The sequence below is a fragment of the Oryzias latipes genome, chromosome 17, assembly GCF_053564925.1.
Source record: "Oryzias latipes strain Hd-rR chromosome 17, Olatipes_Hd-rR_3.1".
NCBI classification, from domain to species: domain Eukaryota; kingdom Metazoa; phylum Chordata; class Actinopteri; order Beloniformes; family Adrianichthyidae; genus Oryzias; species Oryzias latipes.
In genome coordinates this window covers 16,207,018-16,223,539 of record NC_136253.1, presented here as the reverse complement: position 1 = coordinate 16,223,539, position 16,522 = coordinate 16,207,018, and the positions used below count along the sequence as shown (strand labels likewise).

Here is a 16,522-nt window from a genome sequence, read left to right as displayed (position 1 = left end):
TACCACAAGTTGTTTAAATGTACTTGTGTAAGGTGGTTTAAAAATAAACTTGCAATTACAATTCTGCCTCCATTTTCTTTTGTAAAAATGGCAGTGACTAAGAAGGACAAATAAGACTAGTTTAGACTTCAAATGATTAATTTTGAGTTGAGATATATTAAAGTTTTTTAGTTAATTAACTAATGTATTAAGGTTCAATAAAAACAAAATATTCTAGTTCAGTAAAGTAAGAATCTTTAAGTTAGTTAAATAAAAAGTTATAGTTTAATTTTAGTTAAATTGTTTTATTTTATTCAACTCAAAAATTTTAAGTTCACTGAACTTATACTTTTTAAGTAAGTCAACTTAAAAATTATTATGTAATCTGTTTCCTCAAAAATTTTGAGTTCACTGAACTTATTCGGGTTTACAGTGTGGACAGCATAGAAGGATACACCAGACCAGTCCTTGAAATCGTGAAAAAGAAGGCAGTATTCCTTGGCTGCATTTGAAGGAGTCGTTGTCAGTTTGGACAGCACTTGTCACGGCTGTGTGACGTAAGTAGTCTACAAATGCAGCCCAGGAAGAACGCAGCACTCGAATTTGGACACAGCCCTTTTAATGTCAATTATTTCACATTTTGCTTTCAATTATTTTTTTTTTGCTTTTTAAGTTTCTTTATGCTTTCAAAAACCTGTTTTTTTTGCTTTTAAAAGCTTTTTTGCATTTGCAAAACACATGTTTTCGCGTGTGTTGTGTCAAATCTCGCTTTTTTCCTTTCTTTGATTTTGCTGACCACTTTGAGCGCGACTTTGCGCGATATAACTGCCACAGCCAAAAAGTTTTTACCATGCGTTGTGTGTTCTCACTTTTTTCCTATTTTTGATTTTGCTGACATTAGTTTCAGTTAAGTGTGACAAAGCTGCCATCAAACAGCTGCTGATTGGTCCAGATTCTAACCAATCAATCTTTGCATTAAGACGTTTTCATCTTTCATCACCTTTTTTATCTTTTTAACAATAATTTTTTCTTTTTTAGGATTGATTAATTTTTATTTAGTCAATTTGTGAATTTATGGCAGAGGATCTCCTGAAGTTGGTCAGCAATTAAATCAATCTCCTCATCTAAGTTGTAGCTCCACCTGTGCAGCATCATAACTCTCAATTATCTGTTCAAATGTCTCTCTGAAATAATGAACCCTTGCTGTTCCAGGCTATGTCATATATCATTATAAGTCATTCTCATCCTAAAAATCAAGTTCTAAGAAATGATCCATATCCTTTGAGCAAGTTAAAAATCGTAAGAAAAAATCTATTTTCCTGGGAAAGAAATTATGTCTCGTGATCATTAAGTTGGTATGTGGCACCAAAAAAATACTAATTTGTGGCCACAAGTACCAATTTGAACAAATTATTAATTTGAGTACATTTTGTTCAATTATTTTTTTAATGACGTGTCCAGGGCTCCATAATTCTCAGTTCAATGTCTGAACACTCAATATTTTTACTGTGTGATGCCTTTAGTTGATATTGTGGAGTATTGTGCAGTTTTTGCTTTGCAGGTTTTTGTACAGAAGCTTGCTGTTTCCTGTCACTGTGGACTGCAGAGCACAGTAGTACACAGCGGAGTCAGACACATGAAGCTTCTGGATCTTCAGAGGAACTGATTTGTCTTTGAGTTCAGCATCAAATCTGTCTTCTTTGAACTCTGGAGTGTTTTCTTTTGCTGTTGAGTAACGTTTCAACATGTACTTTGGGTAACTGTTCACTTCTTGTTTGTACCAGAACAATGTTGGTAATTGTGTGCTACTTGTCTCAAAGGTACAGTTGAGTATGAGAGAGTCTCCTTCAGCAGCAATGACTTCTCCTCCTGGTTGGATCACTTTGTCTTCTCCTTTACACTCTGATGAAGAACAGAACATGCAGAGGAAGAGATGAATCAATAAAGATGATTGATGAAAGGACAACAATCAGCAGCTTTAACAGCCTTTAATGTACAGCTCAGTAATTTGTTGAAGTGTTTGAAGAGGAAACATGTTGATCTTTGTGTCTTACCAAAGAAAAGAGCAGCAAGAAGAATCCACAGCCAATGTTCCATCTGTACAACAAGGTTTCAATCAACAGCAGAAACTAGCTGATGTTCAACATTCACTCTGACAATTGTTCTCTTCACAGCACCAATTCTTGAACACACTTGAACACTTGTGCTGGAAAGGAGCCCCGCCCCCTTCACTATGTCGCCCTCTGGTGGAGGACAGAATATGTCATATGCTGTGTTCGTCAAAGTGGATTTGCTGTGTCTAAATGTCTCTCAATAAAATGTGTCACTGCAGCAGAGCTATTTTGGCGGGGTTTAGGTTTCAGAGGACAGTCTATTCTTCTTTTTGCAGTTTGCTTTGAGTAAATTTAAGATTCGGCAGAGATTTAAAATGAAAAATCCTCCCTCTATAGCAGAGGTGGGCACTGAGGGCCACATTCCTGCATGTTTTCCAACATACCCTGCTCTGGCATGTTCTGATTGGCTGGACACACCTGAACCAGGTAATCAGCCATGAGTAGGGCAAGACTATCAGGAAATCATGCAGACACACCCGCCATTGGGCCCTGGAATTGCCCACCCTTGCTGTATAGTATTTCAATGCAGTCAAAACTATTTAACATAAAGGTTTCCTTGACATTCCATTTGGACGGTTTAAGGGTCAGTTCTGCGTTTTTTTCTTTCTTTAGTAGCGGACTACGTTAGTCATGGTCCTGGGCTCCGTCATATAACCCACAATGGGGAAATTGTTCTCCGCACTTTAACTCATCAGCTCCTGCTCCATGAGCTATGCGACAGACCGTCTAGGGCAGGGGTCTACAACCGTTACCACTCAAAGAGGCATTTGAATGAGTTTCCCACAGAAATTAAAACACAGGGAGCCCCAACACCCTCTACAATCATAAACGGTTACTCAAAAGCCCCTCCCAGTCCTCTCTCCCTGCTTTTCCTCTCTACCTGTTCACCTGTTCATATTCTCTGCAGTAGCGAGTTGTTTTCCCCTGCGCTCCTCCAGTGTGTTCTACACAGAGAGCGCAAAATACTGTCATCATAGCAGCAGGTTGACACGATAGTTGGGGCCCCCTAGCGCAGATTTATTAATTTTACGCAGAAATGGCTGGTTTTAGTCTAGGAAAACTGCAAGGAAAAAACAGGAAAACTTGCGGAGGGGCCAGACACTTCATCCATTCATCCTGCCCACTTGACCTAAAGGCATCACGACATTCTTAAAACACAGTTGTTATTTAACAAAAACCAGAGAGAAAAAAATTCGCCCCACAGGAACTGGCTCCAGAATTCCTATATTGGTTTATAGCGGGTTAAGAAAATGAATGGATGGCCGGTCAACTGAAGAAAAACTCAATACTGTACTCCTTTTATTATTAGTCTGAACTATCTTTTATTTTGAAAAATGTTTTCTTTTGAAAAATGACCGGATTCGGGTGCTAAATTAGACCATAAGGGAGAAAAAAACAACAGCTGTGTATATATGTATATCTATATAGGCGTGTGTGTGTGTGTGCCCCCCCTCCCCATTGGGCAGTTTTTAGCTGTGTCTGGTGGTTTTCAGATGACTTTTGGGCTGGAAAACTGTGACAATATGTAGCAACACTGGTCCAGTCCCCTGGTAAAACTGCAGAGGAGCTTTAATTTAAAGCCTGGATGTCCAATGCTTTAGTCTGCTTTGGAAAAAGCAGACTAATTCTCATTTTTTTTTTCATTTTTATTTCCGGTGCTTCCTCAGTTGGGACCTCTACCTCTGGGTCGGCTGCTGTTCAGCCGCTGCGGTTCTGGATGGGAAACTGCATCACCACTTAGCTGTGGTGGAGCGGTCCCGGCCTGTGATGCTGCATGTGGCTGTCTATGCAGCTATTCACCTATAATCACCTATTAGGGTGATGGGGGGGTCAGCCTGCAGCGGCCCCCCTCCCATGCTTGACTTAAGGAAACGGTCCCCTCCCCTCTTGGTTTTAACTGCACCTTAGACATGTAGGACCCTTGGTGGGGGGTTGCTTGGAAGAGGGATCCATGAGTTCTCTGGCAAGACCATGAGCCGGGGATCACATCACATCTGTGCCTGGGGTTGTCCGTGTTCCTGTGGTGTGGGTTCTGATCCTTGCCCTCGAGCAAAGTCCTTCTCAAAATTCCAAATATGGGTTAGCCTGGTTGGGCAATATTTATATCACTCCTTATGGACCCCCGCTTCTCTTGGGTGTCCTCCTCCTGGGCAGGGGTGGCCGGCCCCTGCCTTGCTCTCTCCTGGACCAACCGCGGGATCAGTAGGAGAGTGGCTGGAGCGTGGGGCTGGTCTCCCTTGAGGGGGCCCTGGCCCATGCCTAGGGTTTGGGTGGGTGGACGCTCATAACTACTGGGTGGTGATGGGGTGCTCGTCTGGGGCCTCCTTGCTCTCCTGGGGCAGGCCCCCATATTGGGCCTTCCAGGCGGAGCGGGGGGGGGGGGGGGGTTCTGCTCTTTTGGTTGGGCTGGAGCTTGCACTCTCTGTCCCCCTATGCCTCCCTGCTCTCTGGCAATAGGGGCCTCTGTGGCGGTCCTGCTGGCCCTGGCCTGGGTGGTGGGTGTGATTGCCTGGCGGGCGGTTGTTCAATATCTGCTGCCGTGCGGGTGCTGGAGGGTTCCTGTCTGTTGCTGCTGCAGGGGCCTTGGTGTGGGAATGACTGGGCAATCTCCCTCCTTCTTTTTACAGTCCATCATCCACCTCAGAAGAACATAAACACTCACTTGAGCACAGGTGCTATCTCACCTTAGCACAAATAATGTGCGTGACTGAATGAAATGTTTCACATTTTAGTCTGAATGCATAAATATGTGTAAGTGTTGAGGACACATTGACATGTTTGTATGTGAACATTTATGGAGCCAAAAGGTTTGTTGGTAACATTTGAGTGTGTGTGTGTGGGTGTGTGCGGGTGTGTGTGTGTGTGTGTGTGTGTGGACAGGCCCCACCCCTCGGGAGGGGAGCATGTAGAAGGAGCAACATCTTTGCACATCCAAGCCCAAAAATCAACTGTGCAGAGAAAACAACACAGCACTGGGAAAGAGATAGTTATCAAGAGGAAGGAAGAAATGATGAAGAAGAACAGCAAGAGCCCGAGTGAGGAGGAAAATGGAGCCGAGAACTACATGAAGAGATGGAGAATATTCATCAGTTCAGACAGCAGTCAAGGCGTAATGACGACATCATAAGAGATGCACTTGAGAATCAGTCTGAGGGAGAGAAAAGAGAATTAGGACCAAAGTACAGAGCCAAACCTAAAGTTAAGAGTAGTGATCAGTGTAGAAGAATTAGGGTAGCAGCCATATAGGGCAACAACTCCACTTCAGAGGAAGAGGAGGGAGCAGTCATGTCAGACACCCCCTGGTGAGGTGGAGGGCCGCCAAAGGCTGCTCAGAACACCAAAGCTATTCAAGCAGCAGCTAGAAATCCAGTAAAACACACCAGATGAAGTTGTGAAGCATGACTCAGATGCCCCTGGTGGATGCAGGAGGTGGTGTACTCGGTCCATATTTGCCCTTCTCAGTCAGAGACATGGCAGGGTGGTGTGATCAGCTGCCGGGGGAGGCCATGCTAGATCAACAGATTTATTTCTCTTGCAGTAGGACATGGTTTGGTGGATGTGTGTGTGTGTGTGTGTGGGGGGGGGGGGGTCTGTTGTGCGACTGGGGGGCGGAGGCTGTGGCTGGTGCGTCTGGCATGCCTTGCCTTCATGTACTCCCTCAGGACTGGTGAGTCATCAACCTTTTGCCGCAATTTGTGCAGAATTTCCAAAAACTATTGACACAGCACCTATCTCGGTCCCCTGGACCCCAGATCTGGACTCAGCCAAGCATTATGTTGATTGTGTCCAATGATGGATTGACCAAACGGGAAAACATCCATTGCGTTTGCCCAAATCAGAGGTACTTTTCCGAACTTCTATAATAAATTTGTTGCCAGAAAAAGTACAGGATGAACTAAGAAGGGATCCCCATCTGTTGGCTGACTAGACTGCACTTCTTAGGTGACATATATTACATGTACTGAAACAATACACACAGGAAAGGGATAAGAAAAAGGACACCATGCAGAACTTACAAATACAACATCTTAAGTTGCAAATGGCCAAGGCACGCAGTGACACTAATGAAAAAAAAGGAACCGAAAAGGAAAGCACCACCGTCTGAGACTATCATGTGGCAGGGGCGAGGGCCTCCGAGGGGTGGTGGTGGACCATTGCGTGGAAGGGGTGGATACAACACTGGTGGGTGTGGCTATGCCCCTAGACGGATGGATGATGCAGGAGTATGTTACATCTGTGGAGCAGCTGATCACTGGGTGAGAGATTGTTCGCATCGTCCTTATCAACCAAGGGGAGCTCTGGCCTCAAGAGGGGGGATACATGTTGTACATTTATCCCCAACAATACTGGCAAAGATGGACGTCTCACAAACGCCTTAGATGGCCTTAAAAGCTTGAATAAAAAGATGAAGAAACATTCGGGAGTGAACACCTCCTTCTGGGACGACTGGATGAATGTGTTTGGACAATGCCAGATTTGGTCTCCTCTGCCCTGATTGCCATTATTATGTGCATCTGTTTTGATTGTTTTTGGATGTTGTTGTGTTCCCTGTATCCGCCAACTCCTAGTCAGGTTGATCAATACGGTGGTCGGAGCCGACCCAAAAGTTCAATACGTTGCCCTGCCTCCCTCCCTCCCGGCCAGAAGGTTGACGAACTGGAGGGGACCATCCTGCTGTGAGAACAATGTGGGCTGTGCTTTGTATTTTTTAATATCATTTAATCTGCTTTACTTTTACATCTATGTTTTGATCAGTTTTGATACTTTTAAATGTACTGTTATTACTCAAGTTGTGGAGTTGATTTGGGAATGATGGTTTGAAGCTCCGGGATTTTTTGGGCCACGAGGCTGTGTGTCATGCATATGGAATGGTCCAGTCCTGACTCCTGAAGGTTTTCTCATTATGACATTTTATATTTTCTACTATCTTTATTTTTATACATTTTATACAAGACAATAATTTATGCTTTTATTTATGCTGACCAAGTAGAAAGGAGGTTTTGTTATGGCCTCTTTCGAGGCCAAGAGGGAGAATGAAGAACATGTACCATAATTTCCGGACTATAAGCCGCTACTTTTTTCCTGCGCTTACAGCCCTGCGGCTTATTCAGTGACGCGGCTAATTTATGGATTTAATTGGCGGCCGCCATGTATGTATTTTCGGACTCAGTGAATGGTTTGAATTCTCTATCTAACACCAAGCACAAGGCATTTATTTTTCAACACACCTCTAAGCAGCCAAACAGCATGCAATTGACTTCAGGTCTTAGACACTTCAGTCATGGTTCAACAAAACGAAACAAGCATACCCGGCCGCATCCCAGAATCCTTTGGTGCCATTAGACCCAACCTGCACGTGATCGCCGCTACAATATAATGAAGCTTTCAAGTTAAAAGCAATCGTTAAAAGCAGCGTGAAAAAATCCACCATCACCAACGGGTTTGGAAAAGCCGGTCAGCTGCGTGACGGAGAGAACAGCGCATGCTCCGGAGTGAATTTACCTCTGAGTCATAGTGACTCGGCTGGCTGCACGTAAATATGTGGGAATAACATCAGCCTTTATTTTGCCGGGACACGACTGGAAACACAAATCGACGTGATCGTTTTCACGGTTTTTAAGGACTGAGCTGAATTTTGCATTGAAAAGCTCACAGCCTCCGTGTGAGCTGGAGACATCTTCTCCTGCTGCTTGAGCTGCGGGGCCGATGGCAGTCTGATGGCTCCCACACGTAACAACGCATCCGCCCCTCATACACAAAACGTACAGTATTAAGTCTGATTGCTCTGCACAGACACGATTTGCTCCTTCCACCTGCGCAATGGGGACGAAGTGCCCCTCCTTGAAGCCGCCCTGGCCAGAGGTGTCGGAGTAGATAGTAAGGGGAAACAAGGAGCGCGCGGAGCGCAGAGGCGTCCGCGTAGCAACAGTGTTTGTTGTGGAAGGAAACTTCTGACGCACGCGCCGCACTGAGGCGTGCGCTTTTCAGTTGCCGCTGCTTTATTATACTGGTGTGTTTTTTAACCAGCCCTGTTACTCCCATAACGCTGCCGCGACACGGAAGGAGACGCGGAAGGAGAGCTGTTCCCGTTCACCCCTCCATGCACTGCTGATACTTGCTCATTCTTAAACACGCACAACAGTATGGCGAGCCGGGCGTTGGCCCCGCCTTTAGCCCCTAAGAGTCAAGGGAAATGGGGAATCGCGGATGTAAATTTCCTCATCATAACTGAGGGATGTAATGTTGATTTTATGGTTACTGTTTGTAATTTTATGTATGATACCTAGATTGTCAATAAGTAAAAACAACTAAAAAAATAAAATAAAATAAAAAAACCATAACTGAGGAACTTGTGAACAGAATAGAGGTCCATGCTGTTTGGCAGATGCCGGTTTACTCAAATACATGAGCCTGAAGTAAAACTGACTCCACTCGCGGTGTGCTAATGAATTACACGTACTCTAGGGGGTATCAGGACATGATCTGTCAGGATGACAATGTCGGCTAATATATGCAGCTTGTACTCTGATGCGGCTTGTGTATGTATTAAAGTAGTTAAACACGTGAAAACGAGCGGGTGCGGCTTGTAATCGGGTGCGCTTTATAGTCCGGAATTCACGGTAACTCATGGAAATGGTTCACGGAATACAACAGCATCCACACAAGGTCAATTTTGCTGCAAATTCTGTTAAAGACACAAGCACCGAAAACATCAAAGTTCTTTATTTCCCAAAGGCAATCATCCAGGAGTCCAACACAGCGGTTGTCCACACCAGAGTCTTCTTTCATCTTATCATTCAGGGTGCGAAGACCCTCCTTGGCTTTATTCAGGCTGCCATCTGCAGCTGTGTTGTTGAGGAAGAACGTGCAACACTGCTCTCCGAACATGGTGCACACGCCTCCCTTTTGCCAACAACATGTCGAGTGCGATCCCGTTCTGGAATGCCATGCGTGAGGTCGGTGACAGCTGTTGGTGTACAGCCTCAAACCCCTTCTGTGTCTAGTTACCTAATTTTTTGTACGTTGTAATGAATGTCAATTGATTCTGTCCACGCCTTTGTCCATCGTGCACCACCAACAGAGTAAGGATTCAGACCCAGCTGCAACCTGATTTACCAGTTTATATTCATCTGGCACTCCACGTGATACTGCTATGGCATTCTTGCTGTTGTCTAGGATTGCATCTGTGAGGATAAACACTAGACAATTAATTAACCAAACCTCCCAACAGTCATGGAATATACACAGTCACGAATAATAACAGCTGCAATGTTTTCAGTCACATTTCTGTGCAGTTAATTTAAAAATTGGAACAATTACAGTAGTCGTACCATTTACTGGAAATGCAAATTCAACTTCCAAATGCATTGACTTGTTTTGGCGAGCATTTAGTGACTCATTTATGTAATATCAACATTTTCAAATAAATGTAGTTATCACATACACTAATCTTATCAATGTCACAGGTAGAATTAGCTTCTCTGTGTTCCGGAACCTGCAGGTACTTTCAGATCAAATACAATGTAACAGCATTGACAACAACACAAAAAAAGCATTTCATACAATTAACAAACTTGGCCATCTGGACCAAAGATGAGTCTCCAATCTAAGCGAGGATGGGGCGTCGACGGCTTCACTGATTTTCAGGTCTACCCAGACTCTAAACGTCTGAGTCCACCCTATTATCAGACTTGTGCTCACCTTCCTCTCTGGAGTCTTTATTTAAGATAACCATCTTACAGTGAGTCAGGTATATCCAGGTAGACCTTTCAGCTATCTTCACAGCAGTTTGAATGATCATCACCACCTGGAAAGGACCGTCCACTTAGGAAAGAGCTAGTGTTTCTTTGTCACACTCCGTGTGAACACCCAGTCACCCAGCTTGACCAAATGGCTTTCCTGCTGGAATACAGAGTTGTTAGTTGCATCAGGTGGTTGTTCTTGTTTTTTTTTTCCTTTCTAGCAGCCACCTCATGTGGTCTGCCACGTTTATTTCTTCATTAGTCTCCCAAACATTTAAACTGAGGAAACCTATACGGTCTTCCAAAAAGGGTCTCTTGCAGTGTTAATCCTACTTGTAATAATTAATAATAGACATTTTACTAAATGCAAACATTTCTTTAATCTGGTTCTAATGGTTCCATTCATTCAGTCAACCAACCCTGGGCTCTGGGGATGATATGCACAGTGATTTTTTAAATTAATGTGAAACATCAATCCAATATTCTTTATCATTTGATTTACAAAATGAGACCCGTTATCACTGTAAATTCTTTCAGGAATACCATATCGTGGTATTATGTCCTTGCATAAAGCTTTGGCCACTGTTAGTGCATTTGGATGCTTAGTTGGAAAAAGTTCTACCCACTTAGAAAAGGCATCTATGATGACCAGACAAAATTTCCTTCCTTCACTCTGATTTAATTCTATAACATCCATGCGTATCACCTGGAACGGATACTGAGATGTCGGGAATTGTCCTCTGCATGGCCACAGAGTCCCTTGTACATTGTGCCTAATTTAAGTTTTTTAGTAAGAATTTTATTTTTGTTTAATATGTTTTGTTTCTTTCTCTTTCGGCTTTTCCCATCAGGGGTCGCCACAGCGAATCATCCTTTTCCACCTCACTCTATCATGGACATCTTCTACCCTAACATTAGCCAACTTCATGTCCTCTGTTAAGACATCCATGTATCTCCTCTTTGGCCGTCCTCTTGCCCTCCTGCCAGGCAGCTCCATCTCCAACATCCTTCTACCAATATATCCACTATCCCTCCTCTGAACATGTCCAAACCATCTCAGTCTGGCTTCTCTGACTTTGTCGCTGACACAGGCAACATGAGCCGTCCCTCTGATGTACTCGTTCCTTATCCTGTCTAACCTGGTCACTCCTAAGGAGAACCTCAACATCTTCATCTCCACTACCTCCATCTCAGCCTCTTGTCTCTGTCTCACTGCTACCGTCTCTAACCCATAGAGCAGAGCTGGTCTCACCACTGTCTTGTACACCTTTCCTTTGAGTCTTGCTGGCACTCTTCTGTCACACAACACTCCTGACACTTTCCTCCAACCGCTCCAACCTGCCTGCACTCGCCTCTTCACCTCTTTTCCACAATCCCCATCACACTGAACTGTTGACCCCAAGTACTTAAACTCCTGCACCTTCTTCACCTCAGTCCCCTGTAACCTAACGCTTCTACCTTGATCCCTCTCGTTCAGACACATGTATTCTGTCTTACTACGACTGACCTTCATACCTCTTCTTTCCAGAGCAAACCTCCACCTCTCTAGCTGTTCCTCCACCTGCTCTCTACTCTCACTGCAAATTACAATGTCATCCGCAAACATCATTGTCCAGGGAGATTCCTGTCTTACCTCGTCTGTCAGCCTGTCCATCAGCATAGCAAACAAAAAAGGACTCAAAGCTGATCCTTGGTGTAGTCCCACCTCCACCTTGAACTCCTCTGTCTGACCTACAGCACATCTCACCACCGTCATACTTCTCTCATACATGTCCTGAACTACTCTGACATACTTTTCTGCCACTCCAGACGACCTCATACAGTACCACAGCTCCTCCCTCGGCACCCTGTCATACGCCTTCTCTAAATCTACGAACACACAATGCAGCTCCTTCTGACCTTCTCTGTACTTTTCCATCAACATTCTCAAAGCAAAAATGGCATCAGTGGTGCTCTTACGGGGCATGAAACCATACTGCTGCTCACAAATCTCCACCTTCTTCCTAAGCCTGGCTTCCACTACTCTTTCCCACAGCTTCATTGTGTGGCTCATCAACTTTATTCCTCTATAGTTGCTGCAGTTCTGCGTGTCACCCTTGTTCTTAAAGATTGGGACCAGAACGCTTCTCCTCCATTCCTCAGGCATCTTCTCACTCTCTAAAATCCTATTGAACAACCTTGTTAGAAATTCCACTGCTGTCTCTCCTAGGCACTTCCATACCTCCACAGGTACGTCATCAGGACCAACGGCCTTTCCGCTCTTCATCCTTTTCAGAGCCTTCCTAACCTCATCCTTTCCAATCTCTGCTACTTCCTGCTCCACAACAACCACATCTTCCTCCCTTCTTTCCCTGTCATTTTCCTCGTTCATCAGCTCCTCAAAATACTCCTTCCATCTTTTCTGTACACTCTCTTGGGTTGTTAGCACCTTTCCATCTCTGTCCTTAATCACCCTTATCTGTTGCACGTCCTTCCCATCTCTGTCTCTCTGTCTGGCTAGCCTGTACAAGTCCTTCTCTCCTTCCTTTGTGTCTAACCTGTCATATAGCTCATCGTAAGCTTTCTGTTTGGCCTTTGCCACCTCTCTCTTCACTTTACGCTGCGCTTCCTTGTACTCCTGTCTACCTTCCTCAGTCCTTTCTACATCCCACTTCCTTTTAGCCAACCTCTTCCTCTGGACGCATTCCTGTACTTCCTCATTCCACCACCAAGTCTCTTTACCGTCTTTCCTCTTTCCAGATGACACACCTAGCACCTTCCTACCTGTTTCCCTGATAATCTCTGCTGTAGTTTCCCAGTCCTCTGGAAGCTCATCCTGACCACCCAGGACCTGCCTCAACTTCTGCCTAAATTCCTCACAAGTTTCTTCATTCTGTAGCTTCCACCACTTGGTCTTCTTTTCTGTTTTCCCTCTCTTCTTCTTCCTGACCTCCAGAGTCATCTTACACACCACCATGCGGTGCTGTCTGGCTACACTCTCTCCTACCACCACTTTGCAGTCATTAACCTCTCTCAAATGACCTCGTCTACATAGGATGTAGTCCACCTGAGTACTCCTACCTCCACTTCTGTATGTCACTCTATGTTCCTCTCTCTTCTGGAAGTAAGTGTTGACTACAGCCATTTCCATCCTCTTCGCAAAGTCCACCACCATCTGTCCCTCCAGATTCCTTTCCTTCACACCAAACCTGCCCATCACCTCCTCATCACCTCTGTTGCCCTCACCAACATGCCCATTAAAGTCTGCTCCAATAACAACTCTCTCTCCTCTGGGAAAACTCTCTATGACCTCATCCAACTCACTCCAGAATCTCTCCTTCACTTCTAACTCACAGCCAACCTGTGGCGCATACCCACTGACTACATTCACCATCACCCCTTCAATTTCTAACTTTAGGCTCATCATCCTGTCTGAGACTCTTTTCACCTCTAGAACACTGTTTACAAACTCCCCCTTCAGAATCACTCCTACCCCGTTTCTCTTCCTATCAACACCATGATAGAACAGTTTGTATCCTCCTCCAATACTACGTGCCTTGCTGCCCTTCCACCTTGTCTCCTGCACACACAGTACATCTACCTTCCTTCTCTCCATCATGTCTGCCAGCTCTCTGCCTTTCCCTGTCATTGTGCCAACGTTAAGAGTCCCTATTCTCAAACCTATGTTCCTGCCTTTTCCCTTCTCTCTCTGGCCACGGACCCTTCTGCCTCCCCTCTTTCTTCCACCAACAGTAGTCAAATTTCCACCGACACCCTGTAGGTTAACAGCATCGGTGGCGGTCGTTGTTAACCCGGGCCTCGACCGATCCGGTATGTCTAAAGTGTTGTGGATGATTCGCATGGTTATTTTGGCAATTTTTTACGCCGGATGCCCTTCCTGACGCAACCCTCTCTATTTATCCGGGCTTGGGACCGGCACAGAAGTTACTGGCTTGCAACCCCTGTGGCTAGATTGTTTAATATGTTTTGTTTAATGTTTAATAATTATTTACTAGTCCAATCTAGTCCAATCAAGTCCAATCTTCCCCCCATTTGACACATGGTTTACCCCATGGGTCAATTGTGCTACCCAATTATATAAATTATGCGGTAGTATTTGTTTACCTCTTGGTCAGACATAGATGTTACTGTTCTGTAATCCCCCTTCCTTTGTCTATTAAAGTTTGTATTTTTATTTTTTTATTTTCATATTTTCTGGTGCCTGTTTCACACAGAGTATCATTGTCTCTTAAGTTTTCTTTTTGCTTCCATTGTCGTTACAGATATGTGCTTCCAAGATGCTTTTGCTACTTTGTCACCAAATGCATCGCCCAGCCTAACCGGGCCTTTTCCTATGGTGTGTGTTGCAGATTGCCAACGTTTTTGGAAATTAGACTGCTTGTTGTAATCCTTGCAATTATTTAGCATGTATAACAGGTTTTCCTGTACAGTTTATCTTCCCCCTATTATTCCTGTATTGGGAAAAAAATGCGTACCATTGCAAGGCAGACAGTGGCTGTCAATGTAAATAGTAACATCTTTATCCTTCATCAGCTTACAAGCTTTTGTCAGTGCCAGTAATTCAGCAGTCTGTGCTGAAAAATTAGAAGGAAGTGCTTCCGCCTTGAGTATTTTATGTTGTGCAACGACAACATACCCAGTGAGGGTCTTTCCCATTTCATTTTTCTGTGATGATCCATCTACAAACAGCACTTCTCCCCTTTCTAAAGCCTGATCACGTAAGTCACTTCTGCATTTAGCAGTTTGTTCTGCCAATTCCTGGTAGTCGTGTTGAACACCATCGTCAGGAAGTGGCAAAAGAGTAGCAGGATTCAATGTTGTACATCTTTCAATTTTTAAATGTGGCTGTGACAGTAGTGTTGCCATACAAGAGAGGTGTCTCGCTGGGGAAAGAAAGTTCAAGTTAGTTTGTATCAACAAAGCTGAAACAGCATGTGGCACTTTAAGTGTTAGAGGGTGAAATAGCACTATAGCAGCACTAGCTTCTACAGCTAGTGATCCTGCAATAACTGCTCTCACACAGTGAGGTAATGCACATGCAACATTATCTAACTTTGAAGAAAAATAAGCCACTGGCTTCATTTTTGCTCCATGTTGCTGGACTAAAACAGAGGTCATAAAATGACCCTTGCAATCCACCATTTGTACAAACTTCTTATTGTAGTCTGGCAGTGCCAAAACAATGCTTGATGTTAAAGCTTGTTTGATTCGACAGAACGCAGCCTCTGCTTCTTCTGTCCATTGTAAAGTAGAACTCATTGTTAGTTCTTCCTCATACATTAATTTCTGAAGGGGTGCAGTTATTTCAACATAATTCGGCACACAACTACGACAATAATTTGTCAATCCAAGAAATTACATCATTTTTTATTTTATTTTTTTATTTTATGGGTTTTGGAGCCTGCATAATCGCTGTTTTTCTGTCCTCAAAAATAGTGCGTCCTTCAGCACTAAGACTGTGTCCTAAATATTTGACCTGCTGTTTACATAGCTGCAACTTGCTTTTACTCACTTTGTGCCCCTCTGCAGCTAGATGTTTAAGGAAGGCTAGAGAGTCTTTTTTGCATGTTTCTTCATCTGGGGAGGCTAACAACACATCGTCTACATATAATAAAACCTGGCTTCCCCCTGGTGGTTCAAATTTAGAAATACTTGCCATCATTACTTATGAGAAAATGGTGGGGCTTTCACAATAGCCTTGTGAAGGTCTAGTGTAGGTGTATCTTTTCCCTTCAAAAGTAAAAGCAAACCAAAACTGACTGTCTTTATGTATTGGAACAGAGAAGAACGCATTACTAATATCTACCACAGTGAATACTGTGGCGTCTGGCCGTAAAGAATTTAACAGAGTGTGGGGGTCTGGCACACAAGGTGCCCTTTGAACTACAGCATTATTTACGGCCTGCAAATCCTGTACCATCCTCCATCCCACAGATGGAGGCTGTTTTCTAACTGGAAAAATGGGGGTGTTACATGGTGAATCATCACATTTTATGATCACTCCTGCAGTGATCAATTCTTGTATTACAGGTCTGATTCCCTCTACTGCGTCAATTTTAAGCGGATATTGTCTTACACAAGGCCTGTATTCCGTTAATGATCTAATCTAAACGGGAAGGGCTCCTTTGACTAACCCTACATCAGCTGATCCTTTGGACCATAAGCTATCCGGGAGGTTCTTCAACAGGTTTTCCTCCTCCTCAGTTAGTGTGTGGCATCATATTTCTTCCTTGTCATGCTGCTGGAGATGTACTCCTGCCTGCACTGTTACAATCCAAAACAAAGGTTTCCTTGTTATCCCCAAAGATTTGCTGGTTTCTGTTTTGCTACCAATGTGGGGAATCCAGTCCTGAATATTTTCTGCTTTTTCAACATAGAACCCCAAATCCTGCCATCTTTGATCTGATGATTTCAAAACAGGAATATGTAAGGGTCTACGCATATGAGAAAGTTTTCCCGCTTGTTCACTTACTTTAACCCCTATCACAACAGTCGATCTTTCATCTGTGTACAAATAAGTCAGAGTTATCTTTGCGGGGGTCGACATTCTCAGCTGTTCTTCATAATCCAGGTCTCCGCCTGGAGAATTTTTTAACCACATAGCGATGTGCAGATCGTCTGATGACATTGCACTTTGTACACTGTGCACACTCTGTTTTGCCATTTGCAGCAATGCATCTCCATGCT

The 16,522-nt window shown here is 44.0% G+C and overlaps 1 protein-coding gene across 1 annotated transcript in view; it reads left to right on the top strand.

Moving 5' to 3' along the window:
• LOC144986716 (uncharacterized) overlaps positions 1–16,522 on the top strand; it is a 137,063-nt gene that overhangs the window by 78,398 nt on the left and 42,143 nt on the right. The gene's annotated exons all lie outside the window — the stretch shown is intronic.